This window comes from Tiliqua scincoides, chromosome 6, assembly GCF_035046505.1.
Source record: "Tiliqua scincoides isolate rTilSci1 chromosome 6, rTilSci1.hap2, whole genome shotgun sequence".
In the NCBI taxonomy this organism is placed as follows: Eukaryota; Metazoa; Chordata; class Lepidosauria; order Squamata; family Scincidae; genus Tiliqua; species Tiliqua scincoides.
Genome location: NC_089826.1, coordinates 40,514,251 through 40,528,603, shown reverse-complemented (window position 1 = coordinate 40,528,603; position 14,353 = coordinate 40,514,251). Strand labels below are relative to the sequence as shown.

The following is a 14,353-nucleotide window of genomic DNA, read 5'->3' as shown; positions in this document are numbered from 1 at the left end:
TAGTCACAGGCAACCCAGTCCTAATGTAACATTGCATTGGCACAGCCCCCCAGCACCGGCTCCCAAGTGTTGCAAATGTGCTATCAAACATGTTTGCCCTGTTTCAAGAGCTGGCTGCACCCACACAACAATATGCACTGGCCTGGCTGCGCCAGATCCAGTCTCTGCACAGTCAGAACAAGTAAGATTGTGGCACAGGAGATGAGAAAGTGGTGGAAGGGTGCTCTGGGAGTGGGGAGGTGGTATTTCTGGGTGGGTGGGCAGAATGGGGGGAGGATCGGGCCCAGGAGGGGGCAGGATCAGCCACAGACCTCTGCAGCCCCACGCCCGGGTCAAAGCTCCGCGATGGCACCCCCCACAGGCTATCACTGCCCCCCCTGCAAAGATATCCACCCCCCCCCACTCACCAGAAGCTCACGGAGCCTCGCGTGACCGCAGCCCATGCCAGAGAAACCTCTGTGAGGTTCCCCGCCACTATAAACTGTGCTTCCGACAAACCGGAAGCACAGTTTCCGCCCCCATTGGGATCCTAGAGGCTGGTGCCTGAGGCTTTTGCCCCATCTCACCTTATGGTAAGCACGCAACGGGGCAGAATCAGCGGCAGATTACCATCTACAAACAATGTGAATAGTACTGCAGTAGTACTCAAATTTACTTCTTGTCTGCCCCCCCTTATGTATGCCTCAGGAGCCCCCCATTTGTAATGTTACAAACAGTGAGTTTCTCAGTGTCTTGCTCATAATTCCTCAGCAGGGTATTGAAATCAATGGGACAGTCTGAATCAATGTGGCTAGAAATCACAGCTTCTCTTTGCAGCAAGCTGTCTTTCTAATTGCTATCCTCAGTTAGTTAAAAAAAGTTCTTAATAACTTTGATATGCTCATTTCAAAGGAGCCTCTGCACTGTGCAGAGATTGTTCTGCAATATGTGAAAAGTGATCCACACACCTGAATTTGGTCTTTCATCTTCCTGGGTGTTAATTCTTTAAGCATATGCAAGATAACTTTTGTAAAGCCAAACCATGCTGGGATCACTTTGCTTCTCATGACAGTATCTTGATTTCTTTTTAGACATGGCCATTTGGCATTCTTTGTTTTAACTAGTTAAAGAACATGCAGCAATGTTCACCTGTATTGGTGTAAAACCACGATGAGCAAAGAAAAGATTCTAGCAATTGGTGTATAAGGTACAGCAGCAAGTTAAATGCTTCACTGAAATGTTCTTGCTGGTTCTTCCTAATTAACACGTTACAGTTTGCTGTAAGGCCATTAGTGTTTCATGGAATATATCAAATCAATTTCTTTGCTTTCAGGAAAACTACTGTAAAGATTATTAGGGCTTCAGAATTTATAAAGAGACCATTGCTCTGATGGCCTCCTGGGAATTTTATGTCGCAAATGTGTGACTCTGGATTCATCACAGTAAAGCAAATTTGGGAATGTTAATACAGTAGCTGGCTTTATTATTGTGGGGATTCACATGTTCTCCTTGTGGCGTGGACTTCTCACAGTTGTGCTAATGTCACCCAGGTCCTTTTCTCACAGGTTTGATGCATGGGCCATATTTCCTTTTTGATAGTCTGCATTGCTCATTCTGTAGGATACTTAAAGGCGCAATCCTAACCAACTTTCCAGCACTGGGGTAAGGGCAGTGCAACTCCAAGGTAAGGAACAGACATTGCCTTACCTTGAGGAGGCCTTCTTGACTACTCCCCAACTGCAGAATGCAGCACATGCCCCATAGGCACAGCTACACCGGTGCTGAAAAGTTGGTTTGGATTGTACCCTAAAGAAGTCTACTGTTTCGGACTGATTTCACAGAAGCGTTTTGAGCCCATTGGTGAAAACCCAGTTGGTTTTATGAGGTACCTTTGAATGTAAAATATTGAAATTCAGATTCAAGCCTTTTTGCCCATACAGCTCTCTGCAGCCTAACATATATTTGTAAAGTAACTTTCAGTTCATAACAGTTCAGGGTTGTACAACAACAAAACACAGTTCTGCCATTGTAAATTGACATATGGCAGTATGTGCAATGCATCACCATAGGCCATTTCAGAACTGTCACTGCAAACCACTGCAGTGTTGGTGGCTTGCTGCCATAGCTGGCTATGGTTGAGAGTGCAGAAGCTGCAGGGGCGGGCAGTGGGAGGTATTGGGCAGAGAGGGGGAGGAATGTATAGGCAAGGAGGGGGAAAGCAAGAGGTGGAATGGGAGAGAGGGGATGGATCCTGGTGGCACTGGCATGTGCCAGGTTCCTATCTATGTTTCCTCTCTTTGGTTCTGTGCCAGCAAAATGACTGGCGCAGATCCAAGGAAACCTATTTGGGCAGCAGAGCCTTGCCCTGGGATAAGGGAACAAAAGTTCCCATATCTTAAGACGACCTCCAGGCCTATTTTCCTGGAGGATACAATGTGTATTAAGATGGTTTGGCTGCACCAGCGGGGGGAGGCAGGGCCTAGGAGAGGGGGGTAATTTGTACCCGGGCCCAGGGTCGGAAAGGGGGCCCAGGAGTCAAAGGAGGGTGCCCAGAAAGTTCCTGGGACCTGACATTTTCCTATCTCACCTGAACTCGCTGCCTGTGCATGATGCTGGGGGCACAACCACTCGCATGCAGTGGCAACTGCTGCTGCAAGCCATACACACCAGGCCCAGGAAAGCATCGATGACCCTCCTTAACACAGTGTCAAATCTGGGAGGAACTGAAGTGCTACAGTTGCTCTTTGGCTTGTGGATCCCATAACCATGAAGGAGTGCATAGGAGCTCAGGGACACAGCTGTAGGGCTACAGCTGCTGAAGCTGTGAATGTGAAAAAATGTGAAAAATAAACATTTTGGTGCATTCTAGTGTGAGCCCAAATACCAATGCCAGTTTTCTGCAACAATTTTCTATATTCAAAGATTTTAAAGAGACTTAGGAGTGTGTTTGGTTTACGATATTGCTCTGTCTAGCTTCCTATGCCACATAGTGGGGTAGACCTGGGCTCCGCATCAAGAAGCCTGGTAGATCTGGGCTCCAAAGACTATTCTGGCTGTCAGCACCCTCCCTCTGTCCTATATTGCCCCTCCCCATTCTGCCTGCTCCCACTGCCCCTTCTCCCTTTGGGAAGGGGCCCAAAAGAAACTTTGTACCCCTGATAAAATTCCTTTCAGAGCCCCTGGGGGGAGGGGGTTAGTTACAATTGGGCTGTTTGTTTTTGCATACCTAAGACCAGTATGGAATGTGAATGTACACCATTTATCATACCTTGACAGTGTTACTAAGCAACTATGATTGCGCCATAATTATTTAAATTATTGATTCCTTTTTTGCTTTATAATTGAGAAGTAGTAACCTGGAGCCCCTGCAGATTAACAAACTAAATGTGTGAGTGATGATGCCTCAGTGTTTTTGCAGAGGACCAATAAATTCCTCCAGTAGTATAAAAAAGAGTGGCTTGTTTGTTTCTGTAGAAGATCTTAGCAGGGAGTTTGGATCTGACATGGAGCCAACAATAAAGATATGTATTAGCTAATTAGTTGGAGAAATCATTATGCTACTCTCTGCCATTTCTACTATATATTTAAGAAGTAGCAGGAAGGAAATACTAGATTTTGTAATACATCTGCAGGTAGGAGTAAAAGAAAGACAGTTTCTTAGTTCTGATGGATGTCTGCCATCCCAATTAAGCCCTGCTTGCTTTTTATGAATGTCCATCTGTTTAGGTTGGAGACTTTTTTCCCATTGGAAGGTATAAACTATATCTCTGCTTCAGAAATGCTTTTGATGCTTGTGTGTACATACGTATGTGAAAACACTAAGTTTTTAATTTAACATTTTACTGTCTTGCAGCTGAGTAGGAATAGCTGGGGTGGGTGAGGGGAGAACTTTTGAATAGGGACTTTTAAAAACATGCAATAGCTAGCACAAATAATTGTCTGAATTTCTTTAAAAAGATTTCTTTAAAACCTATATTTGCTTTTGGCCAATCCTCAGTGGACAAAAATCTAACAGCCCAATCCTGTCTGGCGCTGGCTCAACAGGGCCACATGATCTGCACTGTATCCAGTGTTGAGATTGAACAGTTGGGAGGTCTCCTCAGGATAAGGGAACATTTGCTCCTTCACCCCATGTTGAGCCCCAGTCTTCCCAATGGGACTATTAGGAACTGCACTATTGAAATCACTGGCAGAAGTTTGAGAATCCTTGTGTAAGTCCTCCTGGCCATGAAAGCAGGTTAGGATACGGCGAAGGCCTCCTCTGCTGATCCCACTCCCCTCCTGACCCTGATAAGTCTCCACCCTTTCCCTCCCCTATTACACACCCTCTTCTCCCTCCACTCTGCCCTGTGCAACTTGGTGTAGAATGTACCTGCACCAGCAACCATTCATCAAGATTCAGTGATGGCAGGACGGTGAGGCCTTCTCACTGATGCTCCTTATCTCGTAGTATGGTGCCACAAGTATGCTTTATGGCATGTTTGCAACACCCTGTGCCAGCACAGCAGCTGCTTTCCCAGCATATCCGACTAGTAGAATAAGTCACTCCTAGAACCCTCATAGCAAGTTCTGCTGTTAAAAACCTCTTGAATGATTTAGACCCAACCACTGCCAGTGGCAAATACTGTCGTGGCCCCTACACCAGGAAACTTGGATATCTTGTATAGTATGACAATTTAATCCTGCAAGGGGTTCTCTAATTTGCACCAACTAAATAACTGGCTGGGGCAGTGGTATTCAAACTGGGGTGTCGCGACGCCCCAGCCTGAAGGTCCTGGTCCCTTTCCCCTTAAGGGGTGGGGGCAGCCAGGAGGCAGGGAGGAGGCAGAGCGCCATTGCCCCACTCTCACTTTCCCTGACCCAAGGAGCCCTGCAGGCGCTCGCGCCCGGCTCCCCACAGCCAGGGACGGCTGCTGCAGGGACTGGAGGGTGCACCCCAGTCCCTGCAGCCTGGTCAAAAGGGGAAGTGGGGCGATCGTGCACCTCTCCCGGTTTAGCAGAGCGGGGCGCGATCGCTCCACTGTCACCTTCCCTGACCCTGGGACCCCTGCCAAAGGTTGCACAGGGCTCCCCGCACCCCCGGGGGGCTGCAGGGAGCTTGGGCAAGTGCACCAAGCCCCTGCAGCCCCCCTGAGCGGCGTGATCCTGAGGGTCGCACCGCTGCCTCCCCCCGCCCCCACAAAGACTTACTGTGGGATTCAAACTCCCTGCGAGTTTGAAAACCGCAGGACTGGGGTATTACATGGGGTAAGGGGAAAAATATCCCTTACCTTGCATGGGGTATTACATGGGGTAAGGGGAAAAATATCACCGCCCTTGCTTTGAAGCGGGCGGTGGTTCGCCCCCTCCTGAAGAAGCCCTCCCTGGATTCCAATGTGTTGAACAGCTATCGGCCAGTCTCCAACATCCCGTTTCTGGGCAAGGTAATTGAGCGGGTGGTGGCGGCCCAACTCCAGAGGGTCTTGGATGAAGCGGATTATCTGGATCCTTTTCAATCTGTTTTCAGGCCGGGCTTTGGGACGGAAACTGCCTTGGTCGCCTTGGTGGATGACCTACGCCGGGGACTGGACAGGGGGAGTGCATCCCTGTTGGTCCTGCTGGACCTCTCGGCGGCTTTCGATACCATCGACCATGGTATCCTTCTGGGCCGATTGGCCGAGTTGGGAGTTGGAGGCACTGTTTTGCGGTGGTTCCGCTCCTACTTGGAAGGTCGGTCCCAGATGGTGGTGCTGGGGGATGCCTGTTCGACACCCTGGCCATTGAGGTGCCAGGGTTCAATTCTGTCCCCCATGCTATTTAATATCTACATGAAACCACTGGGAGAGGTCATCCGGGGGTTTGGAGTGGGGTGTCATCAATATGCTGATGACACCCAGCTTTGTCTCTCCTTTCCTCCAGACTCCAGGGTGGCGGTTGAGGGCCTGGAGCGCTGTCTGGAAGCAGTGAGGATCTGGATGGGGGCTAACAAGCTGAAATTAAATCCGGATAAGACAGAGGCTCTCCTGGTTCGGAAATCCTCGATGCAGGTGCTGGATTATCAGCTTGCTCTGAATGGGGTTGCACTCCCTCTGAAGGAGCAGGTCCGCGGCTTGGGGGTCCACCTGGACTTGCAGCTGCTCCTGGATTCCCAGGTGGCGGCTGTGGCTAGGGGGGCCTTTGCTCAGCTTCGGCTGGTGCACCAGCTGCGTCCGTACTTGGATCGTGCAGACCTGGCCACGGTGATCCATGCTACGGTGACATCGAGGTTAGATTATTGTAACGCGCTTTATGTGGGGCTGCCCCTGAAGACGGTTCGGAAACTGCAATTAGTGCAGAATGCAGCGGCCCGTGTGGTCACTGGAGCTAGGCGGTTTGACTCTGTCAGCCCGCTTCTCCGGGGGCTACATTGGCTGCCCATTCGTTTCCGGGCCCAATTCAAGGTGCTGGTTTTGACCTTTAAAGCCCTATACTGCTCTGGGCCAGGTTATCTTAGAGATCGCCTACTCCCGTACAATCCGGCTCGTCCTCTCAGGTCATCAGAGAAGGCCTTTTTACAAGTGCTGCCGCCTAAGGAGGTACGTGGGGCGGCGGCAAGAAATAGGGCCTTCTCAGTAGTGGCACCAACGCTGTGGAACTCCTTTCCCCTTGACTTGAGAATGGCTCCCTCTCTTGAGTCCTTTCGGCGAGGCCTGAAGACCTTGTTGTTTAACCAAGCCTTCTGACGTTCTGGCCTTTTTAACATCTTTTATATATCTTTTAGTTGCTTTTTTACAGGCCCGATTCCTCTAAGAACTGCTGTTTTATGCTCTTTTATTCTGACTCTTCTGACTACTGTTTTTATGGGTTCTGCTAATGTGTTTTTTAATATGTTTTTATCTGTGAAATTATGTTTTAATTTGTTTTATATGTTGTTAGCCGCCCTGGGTCCCTTTTTGGGAGAAGGGCGGGATAAAAATAAAGTTTTTTTATTATTATTTGTTATTATTATCCTGAGGCAACCTTCAGGGTTGGTGTGATGAAGAAACTGATCCTTGCCTAATACATGGAGTATGTGTCATTCCATCCAAAGAAGTTGGAAGGTGTGGACATGGTTAAGGAGAACAGATTTTATTAAGATAGGCAGAGGATGGAAAGTGATCTAGTGACTTATGAAATGTAATGGGGGAGATTTCATACAGAGGCACTGAGGTTCAAATATTAATTGAGTGGCAGAACCTTAGAAAAGCCCCATTCTGTTTTGAGCTTCTAACCCTATCCCAAAATTTGTAGTATATGAATAATAATTCTAACCCATCTTACAAACAGTGCAGGCCTGTGCAAATTTTCTCAGAAGTAAGTCCCACTGTATTAAGTGGGGCCCACTCCTTAGTAAGTGTTAGGATTGCAGCCAAATGTAGGGGGATTACTGATGTAATGCATTTTAAGCACTTCTAGCACTTAGGGAAAGTGCTATATAAATACAAATATTATTAGTAATTAGCAATACTATAAACTTACAGGCACAGTTCAGACATTAATTTTCATTTCAGTCACAGAAGAGTAATAAAATGATGAAATAATTAATTAGCAGGGTGGAATGTTATTCAAAGTAGCCAGCGTGCAAATAGGACCAGAGAAGCTGAAGGAGAGGAAACAGAGCCCAGGACTGTTGATCTGCCAGCAACTTTTGCCAGAATAACAATTAGTGTCAGACTTTGTAACAGCATCCAATTAAGCTATACGAGTTAAAGGGAAATGGAACAAAAATCTTGTCTTTCCTTGTCTGTTCTTTCACTGTCTCTTCATTGAGAAGAATATTATCTAGCAAATGATTCCCTGGCATGTTGAGGAACTTATATTTCTGTCACAGTTCTTGGACTTCTTCCAGAATACTGGCAGGATCTTAGAGTCTTATGAATAGCTGTCTATTCTTATAGCAGGTTTATTTTTACATCCTGTATTCATTTCATTTGAATTCACTATGCTGGCACCTACAAAGGGCATTTATCGTGTTTTGCCAAGGCTTAATGCACATCCTCCAAGGTGCTCGTTTATGTGTTGTGAGTGTGTTAACAGGACCAATGTTTTCCTATAATAGGCTGCTAGTCTTGTGTCTTCATAGACTCTTGGAGAGACAATTAGGGAGTGTCCTCATAGGTAGAGTGACAGGTGTTTGAAAGCCCTGATGCTGTGTCCAGTCCTCTCTGAGCACTTATTTTAAACATGACATGTTTGGCAACCAAGAGAATACTTATGGGCATAATTTGTAATAATGACAAGAGGGTAAATGATTTGCTAATTTTCTAATTCTTCATTACTTTGGTTTTGATGGAAGTCTGAAGCTTTAGGTATCTGTTATTGAAAACTCAGTGCAGCTCCATTCTCATAGAAGAAGATATATTTAACAGCTCACTTCTGAAGAGGCATGTAGCCATGATGATGAATCAAGTGGCTTTAATCCATGTCGTAATAGCAACATCTTGTGAGAACTATATGGGGCAAGTCCATTTCACTAGGCTGCTTTCTATTTGCTAGTTACCAGCACACAGATGGCTCCATAGTGAGCTAAATACCTATCAAATTGCGGATAACCGAATCATCGTCGCCACGCCCCATTCTCCATCTATTTCTGGGGCACTCAGCAACTTTGCACGACTTTGTTACACTGCATTTAGCAGAGATAACTTTTGTTAATGCAGTCATGCCAAAATACATTAGGGTGTTGGCATGACATCCCAGGAGAAAGCCTACACAGTTCCACTGTGAGGTTGTGATGGTAGCTGATACTATAACCATTGCACTTCATCTTGATGTCCTTTTTGTTAATCGAGCAACTGATAGTATCAAACTGTCTCTTTTTCTTTTGTTAAAAATAAGACCCTTGATTTCTGGTACATGTGGCTGCTTCTTTAACACTGCTTTCTTGGGATTCAGTTGCTAATGCTGCAAGTAAATTAAAATCAGGTAAAGGCCAAGTGCTTGGTGGTTGTGTGGATAGTTATAATAGTATAATTCAGTGGTTCCCAAACATTTTAGCACCAGGACCCACTTTTAAAAATGGCAATCTATCACAACCAACTAGACAAAAAGAGAGAGATCTAGAAAGAAATAATATTTTATTAATTAATAATGCACTATTAATTAATAATAATCGGGGTCCTATGCTACTGAGTTAGGTCCCATGCTACTGTTAGACACCTTATACATATTATGAGTATGTGTAGACATTTACTGGACTTTCCTTAGAAATCAAGGACTGTTTCCCCAAACCTTTACAGTCATTCCAGGGTACCCAGAAGCCTAGAGAACAAGATGTGCAGTTAGGGATTTCCAGGCCAGACATAAAACTGAAACTGGTTTCACATGTGATCATTGGCATGCCAATTACTAGAGAAAATTGGAAAATGTGACATTTTATTTTGGGGGTATGAGGATTACCTCATACCAGCTAACAATTTTCTTCTGCAAACTGGGCAAGGGTGCTTAAAAAAAAGCTTTTTTTTTAATGTTTCAAAAACTTTTGACAGCACACCAAAAATTAGCTCGTGACCCACTGGTGGGTTTCAACCCATAGTTTGGGAAACACTGGTCTCATTATTTTAAATTTCCTTAAATAGTTTGTGGACCTAAAGTGTGGTTAATAAACAACTACAGTGTGTTTCCATTTTACTGAAAAACGGAGAAACATTATGCCATTATTTCAAATCCTTCTTTACTAATGAAGGCAGTGATGCTTAAAAAAAGTGTCATTTAAAATTAATGGAGTTACTGTATTTACACATTAATGCCGGTGTGAGTAAAATATTAATTAATGTGGGTAAAATATATAAGAGTAATCAGAGTTGAGCTTCAGTTAATTATTTTAAAAATAGAAATACAGCGGGGCCCTTGGTATCCTTGGGAGATGGTTCCACAACCCTCCCAAGGGTAGAGATCCTCGAACGCTGAAATTCATGGGGTGCCAAGGTTGTGGTGCTGCAGTAACTTATCTGGAGGCCACAAAGGGCCCTGCAGGGGTCGTGTGGCCTTCCAGCCTCCTCAGAAAGCCTCCCAATCACAACCGGAAGCCACTTCCAGTTCATGTTGGTGACTTCTGGCTGCATCCAGGAGGTGCTCTGAACTGTGGCTGTACCTAATTGTTTCTGTTTGTGTGCTGTATTGGATTCCTTGCTCTTGAACTACTCACCTTATTTTAGTCAGAACTTGAGTATTTAAGTTTCCTGGCAACTTCTACTCCCATTGCTCTTGAACTCTCTGCTGTTTCTGTATTGAGTGTGCTTAGTGAGGCAGAGTTCAGATCTATGCCAGGCTGTTCATGCCTGACTGTTAACAATAGAAGTATGCATTTTACTTTGACAGCATTTTGCCTAAATGGGATTATTTTTCTTACCTTGACAAGTCTTTCTGTTTTCCTTCAGTTAAAAATGCAAATGAAGACTTCCTGGCAAATAGTGGCTGTGTTATTTATTTTAGACATTTCTGTGTCATCCATCATCCAAGGTGCCAGGGAGGTTCACAAAATAAAAGCATCAAAATAAAAATATGATCATGTGGGGAAAAAATGAATAAAAGTACAGTAAAATAAAGCAGCAGCAATGAAAACACAAAGAGACGCACTGCCATAATCATGGTTATTGGGGGGCCATATAAAGGCCAGTTAATGCTACATGTTAAAATCTGAGGATGTTTTAGATTTTTTAGAACATTTTTCTTCATGTAAAAGAGAAGATGCACCTTAAGGATCAGGGCGAATGTAATGCTGATGATTGCTTAATCATGGTTAAGTCACTGGCAGCAGGCCATGAGATTGCATTTTGGAGTGCACATTCTCCTGTCAGACTGAACCATAATTAATATTTGCATTGGTAGTGACAGTAATTGTAGTTCAATCTATATAGGGGGTGCTACTTAAATCACGTTCTGAAAGCCATTTCAGAGCAAATTAAGAACCATGTGCCTTGAATCTCTTGGTAGTGGCTATTAGGGCAAGATGTTGGAAGGCAAGACAAGTGATTAGCAAGATGGATGTGAAAAGTCTTGTTATGTATTAGGGATAGAAAAATAAATTTATATTAGTCATATTAATAATAATTTTGATGGAAATTAGAGAGAGGTTGTAGAATGATGGAATATGTATAAATGCCACAATATGAATCTGTGAATGCTACAATATATTGTATACTTAAATAATATGATCTGAAAATATGAATTTGATTTTTTTTCTTTGTGTGTGTGTGTGTTCTCTGCTATATATTTTGTGTGCGTATGTGTTCTATCCTATATATTATACAGATATACTAATCATTGAAAGTGGGGAACTTGAGTGTGAGGAAGGAAAAACTGTTGGACAAATAACACAGGCCTACAAAACTGAGGGTCAGAAAAGTTTTTCCCACACTTTATGGTGGTTTGATATGAATTTGGGGTGCCGATTCCAAAAATGGTATCCGTTTTGCCCCATCGCGTCTAGTTTTGGAGACACGGCACAGCGTCTTTAGTGAATGGTTCAAGCAGCTTCCTCATGAGGAAGCTGCTTGAACCATTCACTAAAGAGGCTGTGCCGTGTCTCCAAAACTAGACATGATGGGGCAAAACGGATGCTGTTTTTGGAATCAGCACCCCAAATATACCCAGGAATTGGTGTAACGTTTAAGGAAGCAAAATGTGTGTTGGCCTGTGTAATTGAATCTATCTTTCTTTAAGTGGAAATGGAATATGGGAAATTCATCCAAGTAATGGGTAGGATATATTAATTAAATATTGTTGATTAGGAAGGATGTTGCTGTATTTCATTGTGCAGATCAATGCATAAGAAGTAGCTTTTGTTCTTTTGTACCAAGGGCAGTTCTAAGAGATGAGATTTCTTAAATGGGAGGGAGGTTGTGGTATATTGACTGAGCAGAAAGAATGATGGTGATGTGGCTATTGCATGTTGCTGTCCTTTGCCCCACCCCCCAGCCATGTGGGAGTGAAGCTTGTGGACCCATCATCTGAGCTATTGTTGGCCTGGGAGGCGGGGTGAGCACCATATATTTAAGCACTTTCATCCCACCCACTTGGCTGTTGGACCTGGACCAGCCCGGCTCCCACCCTCTATCCCATTTAACAGGCTGATGACTAGCTGGTCGCTTCAGGGCCAGAAAGGAGTTTTTTACCTTCAGCTTGATTGGCAGTTAGCTTGAGGCGTTTTCATCTACCCCAGTCGGTTTTGGGTAGGAGGGTTCAAATAGGTTAATGTCACATTTTCATCACTTTAGGAAGGAAATGTGCTGGGGGGGTAGGAAGGTGTTGTTCTTGACATCCAGCTGAGGCAGCACAGCTGGGGAATTGCTAGGGCTGCTCATATGTTGCCTGCCTAGCTTGGTGGACTTTCCTTGACCAGATTTTGCAAAGGCTACCTTTGGCTTGGCCTGGTTGAGCCAGTGTGATCATGCTGGCTTGACCCCAGTGGATTGGCAAGGAGAGGCTTAGCCAGTCTCAGACTGGCTGGAGTCTTGAGTTAGGGGTTCGCTTGTTTGATCATCCAGATCACCAGGGGGAGGCAGATGGCTAGGACTGGTTCCCCCATTTAGAGCCCACATGCTATGGGTGCTAAGTTTAGTGCCCTGCTGCAAATTTTCCTGTTTGATTGTTAATAATAAAGTGGCCCATAAGTCCAAAACTTTGGTCTTGCGTGCTTATTTGGGGGTGGGGAGGTGGGTAATGGAAAATGTGTGCTTTACTTACTTACGAATGGACTTCATGTATTGGCTCTTCAGTCTCAGATGACATATTTTTTGTTTAACTTCTGTCCTGTTGTAAAAACATTCCATCACTGTGTAAATTTAAAATCTGGAGGCATGATAATTTGAACTCTGTTCTATGTGTTCATAGTGTAAATGTAGTTTGTTGTTATCAAAACAAATAAGAACTCTTCTTTGTTTCATAGCATAGTCCAAGAGTCAAGGGAATCTGCTTCACCTCCAATTGCAAATGAATGTTAGACTGTTATATTTCATTGTGAATGCAAGACTAGAACAGTGTGATGGATTAGGAGCAGTGGAGACCCTAATGTCTTTGCAGGGTTTTTATTATGTATTTAGCTATTTGTGCTCACAGCAGAGACAACACAATCCAGCAGAAAGATGCTGAGCGATATGGTATGGGTTGCAGCAGGCTACAACTTTCTTGTATAACTTCGAGAGGTAATGACATACAGCTTTTTAGCGTATGTGTGGACTGCCAGCCTGACTGCTGACAGTGCTGACTCCCAACTGCTGGAAGTAATTCTGGTGTGGCTGACTTGGCACGAAGAAGCACCAGCACAGATCTGTCATCTGTCATCCCCTTAAGCTGTCTGCCTGAGGAAGGACCAGCAAGCCACTCCTGCTGCATGATATAGAGCAGTGATATGCTCAATGGTTTTGGCTCAGTGAATTAGCTCAGTCATCCAGCTCTAGCTGCCCACACTGAATGGCTAAGAGCCTGCCCTTATATACACTTCTGGGCTGCTTAGCTCCAACCCCTTTCAGTTGGCCATTTGGGAAGAAATTTAAAATCAAACTGCCCTTCCCACTCTTTTTTTCTTTTTTTAACTGAATGGTTTTGGAGGGAAATGTGTAGTTTGAAATATGATCATTCATTCAAACAGAAAAGGAAACAGTTTTTAACCTCTGCTCACAACAGGTTGTGGTATCTTTTTACCACAACAGGAGAAAAAAAATTTTCCCTGTTATAATCTTCCGACAACATTTGTCTGACAGCATTTGTTTTTTAGGGGGAAAAAGAGCAAAATAAAACTAGAAGGGCAGTGTGAAAAACAACCATGAAAAATAAACTTGCTTTTTTTCTTCTTTCTGGAGGAGCTCAAGATGCCTTTTTCACAAAACATCTCTTTTTGAAAGAGAAAAAAGAAAAGGCAGACAACTTGTCATGAGAATGGAGACAACTTGTGATGAGAGGCTTCCAGCATCTGTCATCTCTGGGAGGCACATATTGTGCTGACAGAGGCTTTGTGGTTCCACCGTAGAAGACTTGCAGGTCTTATGAACCATAATAGCTTAGTAAAGGGTGTCAGTTAATAAGATGTATACGGCTGACAGCCGTGGCTAATCTGAGTGTATTTCTGCTGGCAATTTCACCTGCACGTGGTGATTTGCGAAATACAAGATGTTCTTGTCCTTTTGTTTAAAAATGCAAATGTTGAGTATTTGGTCTTGGGCTACGTGCAGTGCTTGTTCTTTGACATTTTCCCTTGTTGAAAAGAATCTGAAGAGGGCATTTGCAGTTATATGTTTTGTGTATAAAATGTCCTACTGATTATTTGAGCTGTTTTAGTAGAATTCTCCAGTCTTCTAAGAACTTTGATCATTATTATTTTTCTCTTAGGAAACAAATCTTTTTTATACACATCTAAGCTATTGAAGATTTGACACTC

The 14,353-nt window shown here is 44.2% G+C and overlaps 1 protein-coding gene across 1 annotated transcript in view; it reads left to right on the top strand.

Moving 5' to 3' along the window:
- Positions 1–14,353, top strand: part of FREM3 (FRAS1 related extracellular matrix 3) — a 105,585-nt gene that overhangs the window by 16,345 nt on the left and 74,887 nt on the right. The window lies entirely within an intron of this gene.